Genomic DNA, 22,000 nt, shown 5'->3' with positions numbered 1-22,000 from the left:
GAAAAATTAAAACTGGGCAGAAGATCTGAATAGACATTTTCCCAAAGACATACAGATGGCTAAGACACATAAAAAATAGTCAGTATCACTATCCAGGAAATGCAAATCAAAACCATAATGAGATATAGCCTCATACCCGTCAGAATGGCTTTTATAAGAAAAAACAAGTGTTGGCGAAGCCATGGAGAAAAGGGAAACCTTGTACATTGTTGATGGGAATGTAAATTGATTCAGCCGCCATGAAAAACAGTATTGAGTATTCCTCAAAAAACTAAAAATATGACAACCATACAAACCAGCAAAGCCACCCCTACATATTTATCTGAAGAAAACAAACATAAATTTAGAAAAGTGCACCCCTATATTCACTGCAGCATTATTTACAATATCCAAGATATAGAAGCAACTGAAGTGACCATAGATACATGAATGGACAATATGAATATGTACACACACACACACACACACAATGGTGTACTACTCAGCCATAAAAAATGAAATTTTGCCAATGAGACAACATGGATGGACCTAGAGGGTATTATGTGAAATGAGTCAGACAAGGACAAGTGCTATGTGATTTCACTTATATGTGAAATCTAAAACACAAAGCAAATGAACAGACATAACAAAACAATAGAGATAAAAATCCCCTTAGTGGTTGCCAGAGGGGGAGGAGAGAAATAGGTGAGGGAGATTAAGAGGGACAAACTTCTGGTTACAAAATAAATGTCATGACAATAATATGTACAGTATGGGAAATACAGTCAATAATAATGTAATGTCTGTGTGGTGACAGATGGTAACTAGAATTATCATAATAATTGTTTTGAGATGTATAAAAAAATCACTATATTGTGTAACAGGAACTAACATAATACTTTAGGTCAATTGTACTTCAAATATAAACCCATTTAAAAAGAGATCAGGTTTTGCTTACCAGAGGCAAGGGTTAAGATGAAGGAGAATTGGATGAAGACAGTCAAATGGTACAAGCTTCCAGTTATAAGATAAATAGGAAGTAGGGATCTAATGTACAGCATGGTAAATATAAGTAACATGTTATGTATGAAAGCTGTTAAGAGTAAGTCCTAAGAGTTCTCATCTGTTTATTTTGTATCTATATGAGATGATGATTATACAGCAAACTTACTGTAGTCATTTCATGTTGTGTGTAAGTCAAATCATTATTCTGAACACCTATCCCTTTCAGCTATTCAGATAACCTAGATAATTTGAGGAATATGTGGTAACTACTATAACAGTGTGTTTCTACTTCCCTGGTTTATAGTTTAGAGCTGGAAAACATTTAGTCGTGTGGCAGTGTCTAGTGCTCTGTGTGATATTTAGCAGCATCGTTGGCTGCTCTCTGTTACCAATAGCAACCCCCTGCTCTAAAAACCAAAAATGTCTCTCTAAACATTGCTGGAAGTCCCCTGAGTATCAGGTCTCTCAGGATGAAAGCTGTAGTATTTTAACTGTAAAATATACAAACCAGTACCAGCAGGTGTATGAGAAACAACTGATAGCTAATTTTTCAATAGACAAAAACTGGAAGCCAGAAGAAAATTAAGTGATGTATCTGCAGTGCAGAAAGAAAAAGATTTTTATCCTAGAATTCATACACCATATATCCTTCAAAAAGCAAGGTGAAATTAAATATTCCTAAAATTTAAAAATTGACACACAGTTTGTCACTGGCAAATGTGTACTTAAATAATAAAGCTAAGTCTTCAGGCAGAATGTAAATGATTCCAGGGCAAACACTGAATGTAGAGTAGAACAAAGACCAAAAAAGCAGACAAATATTTGGGTAGTTTTGAACTAATATTGATGAAGTACTGTCCATGTGAAACAATAATGGAGTGTCATCAATAGTCAGCATGAAAGATAAAGTAACAAATATCCCTCTCCTTTCCTTCCTTTTTTTCAAAATAAAGAGAAAATAAAGTACAGTTGATAACAAATGTATGAAATAGTTTATATCCTAGGCATAATGCAGAGAAAAAAAAATACCTTCAAATCTATTGATGTAGCTTTACTTATTAGGTGCCTAGAAGTGAAATCTTGATGCAGTTGAGGAAAAAAACTTGAAAAGAATGAAACAAATCTAATTCTGTTGTAAGAATCAGAAAAATTCAAGTGAAACCATGAAATGTATAACTAAAATATTAATATAAAACATACACACTGTAAGATAATCTTCCTCTTAAAAGAAAATTCAGTGTTATCAACAATAAGGACTGTATACAATTAAATATGTAAACATGCAGTTTGTGGACTAACTACATCAGTTCAGTCGCTCAGTCATGTGTGACTCTTTTTGACCCAGTGGACTGCAGCATGCCAGTCGGCCCTGTCCATGACCAACTCCTGGAACTTGCTCAAACTTACGTCCATGGAGTCGGTGATGCCATCCAACCATCTCATCTTCTGTCATCCCCTTCTCCTGCCTTCAATCATTCCCAGCATCAGGGTCTTTTCTAAGGCGTCAGTTTTTTGCATCAGGTGGCCAAAGTATTGGAGTTTCAGCTCAAGCATCAGTCCTTCCAATGAATATTCAGGACTGATTTCCTTTAGGATGGACTGATTGGTTCTCCTTGCAGTCCAAGGGACTCTTGAGTCTTCTCCAACACCACAGTTCAAAAACATCAGTTATTCCACACTCAGCCTTCTTTATAGTTCAACTCTCACATCTATACATGACCTTTGGAAAAACCATAGCTTTGACTAGATGGACCTTTGTTGGCAAACTACAGCATTGGAGATAACATCTTTTCTTTCACTGCTCTATTTAAAACTTATTCAATGAGAAATACCTTTCCTATACCAGTAGTACAAACTTCTGTTCATTCCTGCACATAACTGAACTCCTAAAACAGAGCTTCCTCTCAGAAATTGAAAGTGTCCAGTCCAAGATATTAGCTCCTATGTTTTTATTCCAACAACTTCCCCACCTGTGGTTGGCATCATTCAACTGTAGATGGCAGCTGCCCGCCTCCTGAGGAAGAGTATAGAAGGTGCCCGCTTCCTTTCTACATTCTTCTCGTCCCTTACTAAGGAGATGACTGTTTTTAATCTGAGTAGAATCCAGGCAGGGGAAATAAGAGGAACTACAAAGATAGTATAGAAAATTCTGATGTGACTGATGATGGATAGGGTTGTGAGCAGACTGAGTGCTTTTGTGGTCCTTGTAGGGACCCCTCTAGGACTTCTCGCAGTAACATCCTCAGGCAGGCCTGCCTCCCCACATCTCCACTGCATACGCCACTTCTCACTGCTGGAGTCCCCCCTCTCCATTTCACTTAAAGCCTTTAGATTGACTCTGTCTCCAACATGATCCACATCTGTTTCCTGGGAAACACTCGTGTGTTCTATGATCTGCGTTAGTAGTATGTGATTGGTTCCTAAGTGTAGTGGCCATTCTCTCTCCTGTTCTGTTTGGATGCCTTCGCTGTTCTGATAGTCAGCCTGCTATATTCACATACTAAAAATAAATGTAATGCACATATTACACACCCATTCTCACAAACTCTGCTTACTATAAATGCACGATTGGATAGATGGATGGATGTTATTTTAAAAGACCTTTCCCATAACTGAAAACAGCTTGTTAGCGGGTACCAACAAAGGTAAAAGGATACAACAATGTTGATACAAAGAAAATATTAATACAAGAAATTGGTGGAGATAAAATGGAAAGTTGGTTCTGTGATTTTGTGATCTCTGCCTCGGTTCCCTCCCTTGCGAAATGAGGGTCATAACATGTATTTGACAGGGTTGACTGAATTAATCACTAAGGAAGCAAGTTGTGCTTTCTCCATTTTCTGTATGTAATTTAACCCTTTTGTTTTTTATTTTGTTTTCCTTTCTATCCTTCAGGAATTTGTTGCTAGCTCATTTAATATTGGGTTGACCAAAAAATTTGTTTGGGTTTTTCAATAAGATATTAGTTTTGCTTTATGTAACATATTGCAGTTCTTCTCTAGAAAGATAAATGTAGAATGGTGTGAAATATTTCTAGATCCTGGGTTTAATGGCTGTTATGTTAGGCTGTATTGCTGTTTTAGACATCTGAAATCTATATTCTAATTATCTGTTTAAAAACAAAACAAACAACAACAAAAAAAACTACAGACAGTGAACCAGGATTATATGGACTGATGGTTTTTGATACAAACTTTGTGTGCAGGTGAGAAAAACCCATAAAGCCATCCTATTCTTACTTCACTAATAGTTCCTCACTCTGATAGTCTCCCTGAAGGGATCCCAGGGTTCCTCAGCAGCTTCTTGAGGCTCAGCCGCACCACCTCATCTCTGTCCTTCAGGCAGTAGAGGGTATAGAGGCACACGGTTCCTCTCAATTTTACCACTAACCCTTTTCAATAATTGCCTGAATAATTTCTTTCATTATGCTGCTTCTCAGTCTGAGTAGTATACATAGCCAAAAATGCCTGCACCTTCAGAAAAAATAAAGCTAACACCTCAAATTTGCTCTTATGTCCCTTAAAATAATTTTCCCTGTAGCATTTGAACTGTGGAATATAGGTGATAAAGCAGTCAAAGAATTAGTTTATATAGTAAGTAGAAAATGCTTAAGAAGGTCGATATTAAAAAACATAGTTTATAATGTAGAATGAGAATGTGAATAACTTTGTAGCTGAGGTACAGATGACCTTGAACATAGACATATATGGGCTAGATAGGAGTTCACATTAAGCTGTGGAATTTCTGTAGACCTTTTTATTTTTTATACAACATTATCAAAACTCCCCCCCAAAACACAGCAAAACAAAACAAAACAAAAATCCTAAAATAGCAGTATTCACACACTTCAAAATCAGAAGATTTCCTTTTGCACAAAGCCTAATATAACTATAAAATAACAGTTTCAAGAAGAAATTCAGAATTTAATCACAAGAGCTAAACTGAAAACAAGACATGTTATTTTGTTAGTCATAAGAAAATTAATGTCTGGTATGAAAAATCTATAGAAGGACATTGTTTTCACTAAAAATCCATAGCTTAGGAGAGGTTTAATAACATTAGGTTGCTTACCCACAAAAGTAATTTTTACATAAAAATGAGAAATGCTGCTTGGAGGTTTTGGGGGAGGGTATTTTGTTTTTATCCTCTGAAAGCATTGTTTTACTTTTTTATTCCCATTTTATATCCTCAATGTGAGTGGAATTTTAACCTACGATAGAATTACGTTTTGTTAAATAAATCAAGATGAGTTTCAGTTGTCCAGTGTACCAGGTAAAAAATCAAGAATGCAAAAAATTACCCAATTTCTTTTATTCACTTGTTTATTCACATGTTTTAAGCATCTATTATGTGCTGGCTCTGTTTGAAATAGTACAGATACTAAATAATAAAACTGTATACCTTCTCTCACAAAACATTCTGTATCTCAGGTCTAGATATTTTAACCATCCATCTATCTAGGAAATAAGTTTTTTATTTAATTTATATATATACATATTTTTATATCATTGTTGGGACCGCAAAGATAACATGCTTATTCTACACATTCATGATTTCTGGGTACATTCTATTTCTTTCAAACTCTTCTTTTTTCCTTTAAGGATTAATATTATATTTTAAAAGTGTGCTTTTAAAAGGCAGTACAATCATACATACATACAAAATGAACCACTGGAAAATGAACCACTGGTTTTTATAAAGTTTGGTTTATTCAGCATGCTGGATCTCTGTGCCAGCTTTTCTAGTCGGTGGTCCCACATATCACGGTGCACACAGGGCAGGCTTCTCTCTTGCTCACATCACGATCTGACGCACATCCAGTTTCTCCTGAGGACTATCACTTACCTGATTCGGTCCTCCAAGATCATTCCTGTCTGTGACTCTCCATCCTTCAGGCCTCCCTCAAGGGACTTTTCAGGATACTCCTCAAGGCACTCCTCAGGACACTTGTCAGGATATTCCTCGGGATTTTGCACAGGGAGCTGCCCTGAAACAACAGCCCATCCAGAGGTGGTTTAAGAGGCATGTTTAAGGCATGCATAGACTCAGCACATAGCCCCACTGAACTGTGAGGAAACTGGACACTGACACTGATTGTGTGTCCAGGAACGATGAGGCAGCCTCTGTAATAGCTGAGATACTCTGCGGCCAGAATTATGTATGGTTATTTTTCGAAATCAACTCCTTGATCATAGGGAACTTAAAAATAAATGTATGAATTAGATGTTTTGTGACAAGATTTTATTTTGAAATAATTTTAATTGTCTCAAATAATGTTTTTTAATATTTTCATGTATTTTATTTTTAAAAACACTTGTAATTTTGCAAGCTAGCAGTAAAATATTGTCCTATTTTCTTAATTAGCACCATATGCCTGTTAAAGTTAACTGTGACTTTGTTTCATTGTAAATTATTGTAAAGTAAATGATCATGTCAAATACCAAATTAATCTCAAGTAACATGTGAACCATTTATTATCAGTATTTTTGGCTTTATGCACAGAGATGTATTTCAAAGATGACCTTAATATTAGTATCAATTGTGTCAATCTGACACATCAAATTACCACAGCTTAAAGCAATATTTAATCTCTGAAATTATTTTATAATTAGAGACATAGAAGAAATTTGAGAAATTAGCTAAAAAACAAGATACTGCATAACTTATTTAAAGTCCCTTGTTTTTTAGAAGAATGAGGAAAATAATGAAAAATTTCATGAGTTACCCATATGGTTTAGTATATGTCAGTATTCTCATGCTTTACTTATGAGTTTGACCTTATCAAAAAGCATCAAAATGTCCGGGATAATTCATAAGGATAGCTAGAAGTCTGAGATAAAACTCCTCAGTGCAAAAAAAAAAAACCAAAAAACTCAAGCCATTTAAATGGAAACCTAGACTCAAATTACTTCCACACATTAAAACAGGAGGATTTTTCATTTTCTATTTTCTAATAAGAGCATTCTTCAGAGCTGTAGGGTTAAGTTCTAAGCTACAATCCACTGCTTATTAGCATTCCCATTTTCCATATCAGTAGAGTCAAGTCCAGTTTTGCCATTTGTGGATAAGTATGGCAAGCTACAAAAGCATGTGTTTGCCATAAACAGCTCTAGCAAACTGCTCTCACTGAACAGATTAGATTCTCTGTAAGGAGAACCATCTGGACTGCACAAACCCCACTACTAGTGTTTGACTGCTATATCAACTATTTTTTTTTCTCCAATTTGTGAGAAGTAAGGGACAGGGAAGCCTGGCATGCTGCAGTCCATGGGGTCACAAAGAGTCAGACCCAACTTGGAAACTGAAGAACAAACATTAGAAGTACTATTAAATTTTTTTAAGGACAATATTTTACAAATTATTTTCATTATGACCAAATACTAAGTGCTTCCTGCTGCTTCTGACTCTCAACTACTAGCAATGTAAAGGTGAATTTTAAAATAACTAATTAATCCAGATAACAAATCAGATATTGTAGATGATTTATGTCAAAATGCAAAAATACTAATTCCTGATCATCATAAGGAAATAAAGTAAAGCTTGTAAAAAGTACCCTCTATAACACTAATATTTGATATTAGTTGACTTTAGGATAGAATATTTTTAAACCAAATTAACCCAACAAACTGGAAAATATCATGCATGAATATTGTACAATTTTTTTAAATGAACTAGTTCAGGGATTAATAGCTATTTACCCTAGGAGTTGTTTCACATGTTGTTTTGCAAAATATCCAAGGAAAACAAGGCAATGTTCTATAATATGCCACAATTTTTATAGCAACATAGCTATTTTTGCAAGGAAGGGGAGTTTCCTATCAAAAGCAATATTCCACTTAAGACTTTTATATAGAAATTGTCATCATAAGTGATATTCAAAATATCTTTTATACTGCAAGACTTACATGATAAATATAAAACTCCTACACTTATTCAGTAGTATATACTCAGTGGAAAACAGAAAGACATTAATAACAGCTTTTTTTTTTTCAGAGGATACTCAGGGAACAGAAACGAACACCAAGAATACTAAGATATGTTGATGACACAGTTAACACAACTGAAATGGCATTCCTTTTGGAGTAGGGGGTTAAACTTATTAAAAAAAAAAGTGTGTTCTATGCCTAGTGTTATATCTGTGCTGCCATTATCACCAAAAATATGCTTGCCAAGGCAAGTGAGGTGTATGAATGTTTGAGCCTCACAAAACTGCAATCAAGTGCAACTGTAAATACTATTGAATAAAGTTTACCATTGCACCAGTGAATAATACTTTCAAGACATTCAAGTAGCTTAACCCTTTGCAGTATTCTAAGATACCCACAGTGACAGTCATCTTCACTGTAGTGCTTGCTACAAGAGATGCATATAACTAGTTATTTTGGCTAAAATATGATGAGAAGGCATTCCTCACGTTCTGCATAAAAGTAACAGTATTAGACAGCTTAACATCAATCTCTAATAGACTGCTTACATGAATATTTCCTTCATTCATTGTGTTGGAAGGACCCAAAAAAACTCAAAAACCTATTTTTCCAGTTGACTGAGCTGGAGAAATGGAAGCTCCTCAAGATACAGATGGCACTTCACTATCATTTTACAGGTGAAACTATTTCAAGTTACAGTTCTGTTATAGTTCAGTTAACAAATAATCCTTGGAAGAAAAGTTATGACCAACCTAGATAGCATATTGAAAAGCAGAGACATTACTTTGCCAACAAAGGTCCATCTAGTCAAGGCTATGGTTTGTCCAGTGGTCACGTACGGATGTGAGAGTTGGACTGTGAAGAAAGCTGAGCACCAAAGAATTGATGCTTTTGAACTGTGGTGTTGGAGAAGACTCTTGGGAGTCCCTTGGACTGAAAGGAGATCCAACCAGTCCATTCTGAAGGAGATCAGCCCTGGGATTTCTTTGGAAGCAATGATGCTAAAGCTGAAACTCCAGTACTTTGGCCACCTCATGCGAAGACTTGACTCATTGGAAAAGACTGTGATTCTGGGAGGGATTGGGGGCAGGAGGAGAAGGGGACGACAGAGGATGAGATGGCTGGATGGCATCACTGACTCGATGGACGTGAGTCTGAGTGAACTCTGGGAGTTTGTGATGGACAGGGAGGCCTGGTGTGCTGCGATTCATGGGGTCTCAGAGAGTCAGACACGACTGGGCGACTGAAAGTTCAGTTCAGTCACTCAGCATGTCTGTCTCTTTGCGACTCCATGGACTGCAGCAAGCCAGGCTTCCCTGTCCATCACCAACTCCCAGATATTGCTCAGACTTATGTCCATGGAGTCCGTGATGCCATCCAACCATCTCATCCTCTGTCGTCCTCTTCTCCTGCCTTCAATCTTTCCCAGCATCAGGGTATTTTCCAATGAGTCAGTGCTTTGCATCAAGTGGTCAAAGGATTGGAACTTCAGCTTAAGCATCAGTCCTTCCAATGAATATTAGGGACTGATTTCCTTTAAAATGAATACTAAAAACCAATTTCCTTTAAAATTGACTGGTTTGTTCTCCTTGCTGTCCAAGGGACTCTCAAGAGTCTTCTCCAACACCACAGTTCAAAAGTATTAATTTTTCTGTGCTCAGCTTTCTTTATGGTCCAAGTCTCACATCCATACATGACTACTGGAAAAACCATAGCTTTGACTAGACAGACCTTTGTCGGTCTGTTTCATTACTGTTACATTACCTCTCAATTTCTCTCTAGAGTCAACCTGTCCTTTTTATCATGAAATCATTTACTTGCCACTCACGTTTAATAACTGTAAATTATGTCTTAATGGCATCTTTGGAGCTAGCATAAATAATTTTTTAAAGATACACTTTCAGGAGCCCATAATATAAATACTAGGTCTTTCCTAGACTGTTTTGTATATAGCATCTTACAAAGCATTATCAGGAATCTTTCATAGGTAGCAACTTCCCAAAAGATGGTGTAGGAGTCCTCTACAGTATCAGTGATCTGCTTTGGTTTCTCTACAATTATCTTCTGTCATCACTTACACAGAAGACAACCGCTTTCTTTTTCTCTCTCTTTTTGATCTCTTTTGTAGATTACCTTACTTTCAGATCATTAAAAACATTGTCATCATTCACTATAACTCCGGAAGTCAGTTTCAGAGCGTGCAAGTGGAATAAAGCAGCGGAAGCCAAGGGCAAAGGCGGGTTCCAGGAGGTGTTGGGGAAGCTCCAAGCACCCTTTCCGCCCCTGGCTGCTGCCAGGCTCTGTGCCCGACCCCTCCTTGCGACCAGGAATCCGGGCCGGAGGGCGGTCAGGAGAGAGCCTTTGGGGGCGGAATTCAGGTTAAACTGGCGATCTCAGGCCCTAGATCTGAGCTCGCGGAGACCTGGGCCCCCGTGTCCCTCGTCCCTCCTCTGGGCCCCAGGAGGCACGCCCGCCTCACCACAGCATCTTCCACTCTGGCTCTGAGGCGATGGGAGAAAGAGGGGCGCACAGGCAGCAGTCGGTGTGGGAAGAAAACAGTGTTAAGGACCTCTGGAAAGTTGATAAGGCACAGGTTTTTAATAGTAAAGTCTAGTGTTCATTTATTGGTTTAACTGAAAAACAATTCGAAGAAGGCAGTTGTATCTCTGGGACCCCAGGCTCTTCAGATCAGATTAGTCGCTCAGTCGTGTCTGACTCTTTGAGACCCCATGAATCGCAGCACGCCAGGCCTCCCTGTCCATCACCAGCTCCCGGAGTTCACTGAGACTCAAGTCCATCCAGTCAGTGATGCCATCCAGCCATCTCATCCTCTGTCGTCCCCTTCTCCTCCTGTCCCCAATCCCTCCCAGAATCACAGTCTTTTCCAATGAGTCAAGTCTTCGCATGAAGTGGCCAAAGTACTGGAGTTTCAGCTTTAGCATCATTGCTTCCAAAGAAATCCCAGGGCTGATCTCCTTCAGAATGGACTGGTTGGATCTCCTTGCAGTCCAAGGGACTCTCAACAGTCTTCTCCAACACCACAGTTCAAAAGCATCAATTCTTCGGTGCTCAGCCTTCTTCACAGTCCAACTCTCACATCCATACATGACCACAGGAAAAACCATAGCCTTGACTAGACGAACCTTTATTGGCAAAGCAATGTCTCTGCTTTTGAATATGCTATCTAGGTTGGTCATAACTTTCCTTCCAAGGAGTAAGCGTCTTTTAATTTCATGGCTGCAGTCACCATCTGCAGTGATTTTGGAGCCCAGAAAAATAAAGTCTGACACTGTTTCCACTGTTTCCCCATCTATTTCCCATGAAGTGATGGGACCGGATGCCATGATCTTCGTTTTCTGAATGTTGAGCTTTAAGCCAACTTTTTCACTCTCCACTTTCACTTTCTTCAAGAGGCTTTTGAGTTCCTCCTCACTTTCTGCCATAAGGGAGATGTCATCTGCATATCTGAGGTTATTGATATTTCTCCAGGCTCTTAGATGTATGTATATTGAAAGAACAATTTTTTCTTTTTAAAGTATCTTAGAAATAACAATACTGAGTATATAACAATTTAATGCTTAAAATATGCAAGGCTCCAACTAACTTTATTCCTTAAAAATCAGAATGACTATGATCTCTTCTAATAACCATAGAGCTGTTTGTTATTCAAACCAAAATGGATAGAATACTATCTATGCTTATATCCATATTCTAACAAAAAAGAGAGCTTGAGCCGTTTTTTAATTGATATTGTGTGTAATATTTATATTGGTAAATTCATCAATGATTTAGGGAAATACTGTAGTCAGATAGTAGATATCACAATACAAAGTATGCATTAACGTTTCTTCATTTATAATAATTCTTGATATTTCATAAGATGTAGAAAATTAACATTTTCATGTTGTGATTGATGGTCATAGGTATGGACTATACTGTGTTTCAAAAGATCAATTTTTATTTCTTTGTTTATGAAGAATTAGTTAAATTTTAAAATGTATCTAATAGGCTTGTTGTGTCTTATTATAAATGCTTATATTGTTAATGGCACTACTCTTGCATAGTATGGAAATGTATCTTATTGTCATGCAGTCAGATAAATATGGGATTTTCTGACCATGAACTATGAAACTATTTAGAGTTTATTCAACTATAAGTGGTGTAAAATGAGTACATTACTAAAGTCAATTTACTTTTAAAATATAATCTTCTTGTTAAACTCATATACATAATTATTATTTTGGTGTTTTATTGGTTATAAGCTTCAATAATTGAAATGTATTTTCTGTCAAGTTTTTTAGAAAATTTGAATGAAACATGGAGAAAATGAGATAATTAACCCCAGAGTAATGTATTGATCCCTAGACATTCTTATTTCATCTATTCCTCTAATTCCCATGCCTCTAGAAGTCTTAGTGAATTTACTTTTTGAATGACAAGATGTTCCAGGAGTTATATGTAGTGTTTTCCTACCCTTGTCCTGAATTTAATCATTTCTCCAAGAATCCCTAAACACTTTAATGTTTAAGCACATTCAGATACCATATAGGTGCTGTGAACATCTTTACTGCTACAAAATCATTGTTCCTAAGTTCTTTATAAAGTTTTATGAGGAAAATAGTATGAATTCTAACTGATATTTCCAAAATGAATTTAGAAACACAATTTTTATTTATTCCTTTTCATTTAAAAATGTCTACTTCTTTGTTCTAATGTTGAAAATATTGGTTCCCAATAGCATCAGCAGTATTTTATATTTTACATAAAATTTTGTATACCAATATTGTTAATAAGAATAGAATTACTGAATCAGTATTTTATGATTTAAATTATATATTAGATTATTCTAATATAGTACTAATACAGTACTCTATATAGTACTCTTTGTACTCTAATATAGTACAAAGAGTTGGATATGACTGAGCGACTGAACTGACTGAACTGAACTGAATATAGTACAACCATTAGTATATTTTTGTATATATTAATATGTATGAATATTTTATATTTCTATATATCCAGTGTTAGGAACGTAGAATCAAATGACTATAACTTAAATTCACTTGAAATATTTATTGCTGATAACCCAATAGTATCTTTGCATTAAAAAAATCTAATTGCTAATTTTTAAACTTAATTTTATTATGTTAAACTACTTATAAGTTGTATAGTAAAACTTAAAGAATTGCCTTCATGGAAGTCTTGTTGCTATTGTGACTTTTCTATTCTATTCCCTTCATTCCATATAGCAATATTCTATTGGTGTTTTTACTATTTCCTTTCATTTTTACAAGTTGTAAATCATTGTGTTTCTATATTGTATTAACTCTTCATTCAGTTCAGTGTAGTTCAGTCACTCAGTTATGTCTGAGTCTTTGCGACCCCATGAATCACAGCATTCCAGGCCTCCCTGTCCATCACCAACTCCTGGAGTTTACCCAAACTCACGTCCATCGAGTCGGTGATGCCATCCAGCCATTCATTCTCTGTCATCCCCTTCCTCTCCTGCCCTCAATCTTTCCCAGCATCAGGGTCTTTTCCAAAGAGTCAACTCTTCGCATGAAGTGGCCAAAGTACTGGAGTTTCAGTTTCAGCATCAGTTCTTCCAATGAACACCAAGGACTGATCTCCTTTAGGATGGACTGGTTGGATCTCCTTGCAGTCCAAGGGACTCTTAAGGGTCTTCTCCAACACCACAGTTCAAAAGCATCAATTCTTTGGTGTTCAGCTTTCTTCACAGTCTAACTCTCACATCAATACATGACTACTGGAAAACCATAGCCTTGACTAGATGGACCTTTGTTGACAAAGTAATGTCTCTGCTTTTGAATATGCTGTCTAGGTTGGTCATAACTTTCCTTCCAAGGAGTAAGCGTCTTTTAATTTCATGGCTGCAGTAACCTTCTGCAGTGATTTTGGAGCCCCAAAAAATAAAGTCTGACACTGTTTCCACTGTTTCCCCATCTATTTCCCATGAAGTGACGGGAACAGGTGCCATGATCTTAGTTTTCTGAATGTTGAGCTTTAAGTCAACTTTTTCACTCTCTTCTTTGACTTTCATCAAGAGGCTTTTGAGTTCCTCTTCACTTTCTGCCATAAGGGAGATGTCATCTGCATATCTGAGGTTATTGATATTTCTCCTGGCAATTTTGATTCCAGCTTGTGCTTCTTCCAGCCTGACATTTCTCATGATGTACTCTGTATATAAATTAAATAAGCAGGGTGACAATATACAGCCTTGACGTACTCCTTTTCCTATTTGGAACCAGTCTGTTGTTCCATGTCCTGTTCTAACTGTTGCTTCCTGACCTGCATATAAGTTTCTCAAGAGACAGGTCAGGTGGTCTGGTATACCCATGTCTTTCAGAATTTTCCACAGTTTATCATGATCTACACAAAGGCTTTGGCATAGTCAATAAAGCAGAAATAGATATTTTTCTGGAACTCTCTTGGTTTTTCTATGATCCAGCAGATGTTGGCAATTTGATCTCTGGTTCCTCTGCCTTTTCTAAAACCAGCTTGAACATCTGGAAGTTCATGGTTCATGTATTGCTGAAGCCTGGCCTGGAGAATTTTGAGCATTACTTTACTAGCATGTGAAATGAGTGCAATTGTGCGGTAGTTTGATTATTCTTTGGCATTGTCTTTCTTTGGGATTGGAATGAAAACTGACCCTTTCCAGTCCTGTGGCAACTGCTGAGTTTTCCAAATTTGCTAGCATATTGACTGCAATACTTTCACAGGATCATCTTTCAGGATTTGAAATAGCTCAACTGGAATTCCATCACCTCCACCAGCTTTGTTCGTAGTGATGCTTTCTAAGGTCCACTTGCCTTTACATTCCAGGATGTCTGGCTCTAGGTGAGTGATCACACCATCGTGATTATCTGGGTCGTGAAGATCTTTTTTGTACAGCTCTTCATTAAGTACATTCAATATACCCACATCTGATTTTCACATTAATCTTAGCTAAACAATGCATCTTATAACTAACTTTATAGAAATAAAGAGTATTATCTATTGCTCTACACAACTATTATGTAATATAATAATACAACTGCTAAAACAAGTCTTCTTAAAAAATGTAGTGTAATTGACATATGATGTTTTTTTATATTAGTTTCATGTTTACAACATAGTGATTTGATATTTTTATACATTGTGAAATGAACAACTCAATAAGTCTGGTTAATCTCTCTCACTATACATGGTTTAAAATTTACTTCTTGTCAAGAGAAGTTTTAAGATTTATTCTCTTAGCAACTTTCATATATACGAGTGTTATTTTATTTACTATAGTTTCCATACATTACATCTCCATGACTTCATAACCAGAAGTCTGTACTTTTTGATCCCATTCAACCATTTTGCCTATCTCCCACTACCCAGCCCACTACTGGCAAATACAGTACTCTATATCTATGATTTTTTTTTTTCTTTTTTACTGGCTTCTTTTGTAAGTGAGATTGTATATATTTGTCTTTCTCTGTCTAATTTGCTTTGTCTAACATCATGTCCTCAAGATCCATCAGTGATATCAATATAGCAATATTTTCTTCTTTTTATGGCTGAATAATATTCTGTTGTATATACACACACATAACACATTCATCCACCCATGGACACTTAGTTTCCATGTCTTGACTATTGTAACTAATGCTAAAGTGAACGTGGGATTGCATATAACTTTTTGAGTTAGTGATATTTTTTCTTTGAATAAATACACAGAAAATGGGATTGCTAAATCATATAGTACTTCTATTTTTAATTTTTTAAGTCATCATATTGTTTTCTACATAGTGGCTGCACTAATTTATGTTGCCATCAATCATGCATGAGTTTCCCATTTTCTGCATCCTCACCAACACTTGTATCTTCTAGCCTTTTTATTAATACCATTTTAACATGTGTGAGGTGGTGTTATATCATTCTGGTTTTGATTTGCATTTCTCTGATATTTAGCAATGTAGAGCATTGTTTCTTTGAAAAAAAAAAAGTTCAGATCCAAGTTCTCCTGTTCAGTTTAACTTTTCATTTCTTGATGATTCCTTTGTTGTGCAGAAGGTTTTTAGTTTGATGTAGTCTCACTCCTTTATTTTTCCTTTTGGTGTGAAATTCAGAAAATCATTACCAAGACCAATGGGAAGAATAATACCACCTAATTTTCTGTTAGGAGTTTTTTAGTTTCAGGTCTTACATTCAAGTCTTTATTATATTTTGAGGGTTTTTTTGTATGTAATGTAAGATGGTACAGTTTCTTTTCTTTCTTTGAATTTGGCTATACAGTTTTCTCAAGACAATGTGTTGAAGGTACTGTCTTCTTCTATTATATTTACTTTCGTCTCTTGTCCTTTGTCATAAATTAATTAGTCATAGATGTGAGGGTTTATTTCTGGACTCTATTCTTTCCATTAGTCTGTGTGTCTGTTTTGATGGCCATAGATACTGTTTTGGTTACTGTAGCATTGTAATATAGTTGGAAATCAGGGAATGTGATGATTCCAGGTTCTTCTTTCTTAAGATTGTTTTGCCTATTCAGAGTCTTTCTATTTATACAAATTTTAGAATTTTTTATTCTTTTATATTGAAATGCCATTGAAATTTTAATATGGGTTGAATTAAATTTGTAGCTTGCTTTGGGTGATATGGACATTTTAACAATGTTAATTCTTTCAATCCATGGGTATCTTTCTATTTATTTCGTTGGTCTTCAGTTTCTTCATGAATGTCTTATAATACTCTGTGTACAAGTCTTTCACCTCCTTGGTTAAATTTATTCTTTTTTGATGCCATTAATTTCTCTTTCTGATAATTCATTTATCATTGTATATAAATGCAACAGTTTTCTATATACTGATTTTGTATCTTGTAACTTGACTACATTTATTATTTCTAACAGTTTGTGGTAGAGTCTGTACAGCTTTCTATATATAATATCTGAAAATAGTGACAGTTCTACTGGCATCTGAAAATAGTGACAGTTTTACTTTTTTCCTTTGCATTTGGGATGGATTTTGTTTCTTTTTCTTGTCTGTTTTCTCTGAATAGGAGTTCCAGTACTATTTCAAATGAAAGTGATGAGAGTAGACATCCTTGTCTTGTTCCTGAGTTTGAGGAAAAGTGTTAGATTTTCTCCACTGAGTGTGATGAGAGCTGTGGCTTGTCATATACTTCATTTATTATACCGAGGTATGTAAGCTGGATATCTCCTTTGTTGAGTGTTATTTTATCATAAATAGATACTGAATTTGTCAAATGCTTTCTGAGATCTATTGATATGATAATATCATTTTTATTGTTTGTTTTCTTAATGTGGGATATCACATTGAAAGATTCACAGATGCCAAATCAACCTTGCATCCTTGGAATAAATCTCACTTGATGATGATGTATGATACTTTTACTATATTGTTGAATTCAGTTTGTGAATATTTTGTTGAGAATTTTTGCATGTGTGTTCTTCAGGAATATTGGCTTGTAATTATCACCAATCTGATCATCTTAAGCTTAGTTTCTTATTGTGTTTTGTTTATTGGGAAAGTGAAATAGAAGTTCCCACTTTAAGGAGCTAACAAGTAGACTGCTAGGAGTAGAAATCACGGAATTTGAGGTAATAGTCTTTCCCATTTTAAGTTATTGTGGAATAGTTTAACATCTCCTGAATATAATGATGTGGTTTTTATGGCTCCCTATAACTATGAATAAAGTGTATTCTCATTGATTAAAAACAAATTTCCTTGCCATTAATTCCAAGTATGTTTGATTGATGATATTTCATTGAATTCTATGCATGTCCATTTGAGTTTTAGTGTTGGATATAAATAGAGAATAACCCTTGATGTCTTCACTTTGGGCACATGGGTGAGAATAACTCTTTTATTTTTTTAACTCAGGTGAGAAGTCCAACACTACTTATCATTATTATGTGTTATTGTACTACAAGTAACAGTGTCCTTACTTACATAAGTATACTTACTTATTTCTCAGTTAATGGTGTGGCAGTCACTGAATGTCCACTCTAATCTTTGTCTCAGTCACACTGAGGCAAAATTAAAATCAACAGCAATACTTCCCTCCTTCACAAAATCTTAGTTGTCTCTGAAAGGACAATTAAGAAAAATGAAAAGAATGTAGAAGACACAATCAAGGTGTAGATACAAATCAGTAAACAAATTACAGTAAAGTGAAATATCTTGACACTAAGGAAAAATGTATAATAAAATTAAAATTAACTATTTTTCATTACATTTAAATATTCTATGAGCAAACATAAAAGGAAATTTAATTCATGCTCTGGATTTGCTTTATTACAAACTGATTACTTTAAAAAAGAAACCTATTACCAAGCCATTAATGTATTGCTTCATTTGATTTCAGATATTTCAGTGAAAAAGTAATCCCGTGACTGTATTTTAAGATCTTAGTTTTACTAAAGCTTTAAATTCTTTTCTATATCTTATTGCTGATCAAGAGCAGTAAATTACACCTTCATGTTGTAGCACTCTCAATCTAGATTCAAAAAGGCCTAACTGATTCTGACTATAGATTTCATGTTAATTAGAGTTTGTTTAGTAGCTGCAAAATGTTAGGCAGTTAACCAAACTAGAAAAGACAAGCGTATTTAAATTGAGCAGAAATGTAACTTATTGTGACTGATCCCATTACCTATTAAGGACATGTTATCCAAACTAGCGCCTGAAGTAATCAAATGCAAGGTTATACACTAATGAAGTACATACTCTGATTTGAGAAAGGGACAAATAATGTCTGGAAATTATGTCTGACTACTGGACAACAAATTTGTAATGTTCAAGGAGAGAAGGGGAAAGGTGAGAGAGAGAGGTTGTGTCTGACTTTTACAGTAGTGGAAAAGACTCCAGGACTGTTTTACTATGGCAATAATTGTTATTGGTTAGTTTCTGTCTGGGGATCCCCAGTGGCTCATGGTAAGCAATCCACCAGCAATGCAGGAGATGTAGATTCAATCCCTGGGTCAAGAAGATTCCCTGGAGAAGGAAATGGTAATCCACTCCAGTAATCTTGCCTGAAGAATCCCATGGACAGAGGAGCCTGGCAGGCTACAGTTCATGAGGGTCACAAAGAGTTAGACATAGCTGATTGGAAGGACTGAAGTTGAAGCTGAAACTCTAATACTTTGGCCACCTGATGCAAAGAGCTGACTCATTTGAAGAGACCCTGATGCTGGAAAAGATTGAAGGTGGGAGGTGAAGGAGATGACAGAGGATGAGATGGTTGGATGGCATCACCGACTCGATGGACATGGGTTTGGGTAAACTCGTGGAGTTGGTGAGGGAGGGACAGGGAGGCCTGACGTGCTGCTGTTCATGGGGTCACAAAGAGTCAGACATGACTGAGCGACTGAACTGAACTGAAGCGACTCAGCAACAGCAGAAGTAGTTTCTGTCTACCTAACCTTCTAATGAAATAAATATATGTGGGTATTATACCTTGTTTCTACCATCATATCAAATAATTTTATCATTTTATATTTTTAAGTGGAATATAATATGAATATATTGTTGATACTTCTGCAATACTTATTTCATATAACATATTCAAATATTGTTGTTGTTCAGTCACTCAGTTGTGTCTGACTCTTTATGACCCCATGGATTTCGCACACCAGGCTTCCCTGTCCTTCACTATTTCCCAGAGTCTGCTCAGACTCATGTCCATTAGTTGGTGATGCCAACCAAGCATCCTGTCCTCTGTCATCCCCTTCTCGGCCTGCCTTCAGTCTTTCCATAGCATCAGGGTCTTTTCAAGTGAGTTGGCTCTTCCCATCAGGTAGCCAAAGGACTGGAACTTCAGCTTAAGCATCAGACCTTCCCATGAATATTTAGGGTTGACTTCCTTTAGGATTATCTGGTTTGATATCCTTGCTGTCCAAGGGACTCTCAAGAGTCTTCTCCAGCACCACAGTTCAGAGACATCATTGCTTTGGTGCTCAATCTCTTTTATTGTCCAGCTCTCACATCCATACCTGACTACTGGAGATACGTAGTTTTGACTATCTGTACCTTTGTCAGCAAAGTGGTGTCTCTGCTTTTTAACACACTGTCTAGGTTATTCATAGCTTTACTTCCAAGGAGCAAGAATCTTTTAATTTCATGGCTGCAGTCACCATCTGAAGTGATTTTGGAGCCCAAGAAAATAAAGTCTGTCACTGTATTTTTTATGTTTTCATTGTTTCCCCATCTATTTGCCATGAAGTGATGGGAGCAGATGCCATGATCTTAGTTTTCTGAATCTTGAGCCTTAAGTCAACATTTTCACTCTCCTTTTTCACTTTCATCAAGAGGCTCTTTAGTTCTTCTTTGCTTTCTGCCATAAGGGTATTGCCATCTCCATATCTGAGGTTATTGATATTTCTCCCAGAAATCTTGATTCCAGCTTGTGTTTCATCCAGCCCAGCATTTGTCATGATGTACTCTGCATATAAGTTAAATAAGCAGGGTGACAATATACTGCCTTGACGTACTCCTTTCCTAATTTGGAAACAGTCCATCGTCCCATGTCCAATTCTAACCATTGCTTCTTGACCTGCATACAGATTTCTCAGGAGGCAGGTCAGGTGGTTTGGTATTCCCATCTCTTTTAAGAATTTTCCACAGTTTTTTGTGATCCACATGGTCAAAAGCTTTAGCATAGTCAATAAACCAGTAGATGTTTTTCTGGAACTCTCTTGCTTTTTTGATGATCCTACAGAGGTTGGCAATTTGACCTCTGGTTCCTCTGTCTTTTCTAAATCCAGCTTGTTCATCTAGAAGTTTTCAGTTCACATATTGTTGAAGCCTAGCTTGAAGGATTTTGAGAATTACCTTGCTAGCATGTGAAATAAATGCAGTTGTGTGTTAGCTTGAACATTCTTTGGCATTGCCTTTCTTTGGGATTGGACTGAAAACTGACCTTTTCCAGTCCTGTGGCCATTGCTGAACATATTCAAATCACAAAAGAAAAGTAAGCTAATTTGTTGAAAAAAATTTGTGTCATATACTTGTCAGTTTTCAAAAGTCTGGCACAATCAGAACAGGTAATTATTTTCAAGAAAATATTAAATCATGAGTCAAATTCCAAAATCTAGGCTCACCATCATTGAATTGCATAGGATTCTCCTTTTTTTTCCCTTTCAGTTATCAGATCAGATCAGATCAGTCGCTCATTCGTGTCTGACTCTTTGTGACCCCATGAATCGCAGCACTCCAGGCCTCCCTGTCCATCACCAACTCCCACAGTTCACTGAGACTCACGTCCATCCAGTCAGTGATGCCATCCAGCCATCTCATCCTCTGTCGTCCCCTTCTCCTCTTGCCCCCAATCCCTCCCAGCATCAGAGTCTTTTCCAGTGAGTCAACTCTTCCCATGAGGAGGCCAAAGTACTGGAGTTTCAGCTTTAGCATCATTCCTTCCAAAGAAATCCCAGGGCTGATCTCCTTCAGAATGGACTGGTTGGATCTCCTTGCAGTCCAAGGGACTCTCAAGAGTCTTCCCTAACACCACATTTCAAAAGCATCAATTCTTTTGATTTCATTTCAGTTATACCTGTTCTCAAAAGAATGTGGTCAATATTTTTGACATGTTTAAGTTAGTATTTGTACTTATTAAGTTGTATACAACTTAAGTTGTATTTCTTTATTTAATAATCTAATAATTTTCTTTATGAAGGAATAACAGTTTTTGTTTTGTTTTGTTTTGTTTTTAATTGGGTCTCAGATCTGAAATTAAAGGACACATAAATGGATATTGGGAGGAAAATATTTTCACAAAGAAAGCAATCCTGTAAGTCTGTAAGACCTCAGTGCCTCGCTGTGTAATGTTGGGTAATATGTACATTTTATGTAAGACCTATTGTTCTCATATGTAAAATGGAAACGTTACAAACATTATAGAGCATTACCAGTGGGGTTGCATTAGTAGTCCTTGTCTTAGATCGCTATTCCAAGGAGCACAGAAATCACATAAAGCCCTAAGCATAGTGCCTGAAAGACAATAAACATACAGAAGGCAATGTGTTGCAGTATTACAGGAAAGCAAGGTACCTTTTGAAATGAGATGATTACATTCAATAG

General features: G+C 36.3%; 1 long non-coding RNA gene across 5 annotated transcripts in view; it reads left to right on the top strand.

Moving 5' to 3' along the window:
* Positions 1-22,000, top strand: part of LOC147371193 (uncharacterized) — a 200,666-nt gene that overhangs the window by 82,088 nt on the left and 96,578 nt on the right. For 2 of the 5 annotated variants that reach the window (XR_015166288.1, XR_015166286.1), the window contains exons 2-3: positions 14,654-14,771; positions 16,959-17,099. The exons of 2 other annotated variants lie outside the window; for them this stretch is intronic. This is a non-coding gene — a long non-coding RNA (uncharacterized LOC147371193). The remainder of the gene's footprint in view (positions 1-14,653; positions 14,772-16,958; positions 17,100-22,000) is intronic. One more of the 5 variants, XR_015166290.1, reaches the window with a different exon arrangement.

The sequence above is a fragment of the Bos grunniens genome, chromosome 6 (assembly GCF_055505025.1).
Source record: "Bos grunniens cultivar Pamir isolate PY7600 chromosome 6, Bosgru_T2T1.0, whole genome shotgun sequence".
Lineage (NCBI taxonomy): Eukaryota > Metazoa > Chordata > Mammalia > Artiodactyla > Bovidae > Bos > Bos grunniens.
This window is presented reverse-complemented; position numbering and strand designations above follow the sequence as displayed.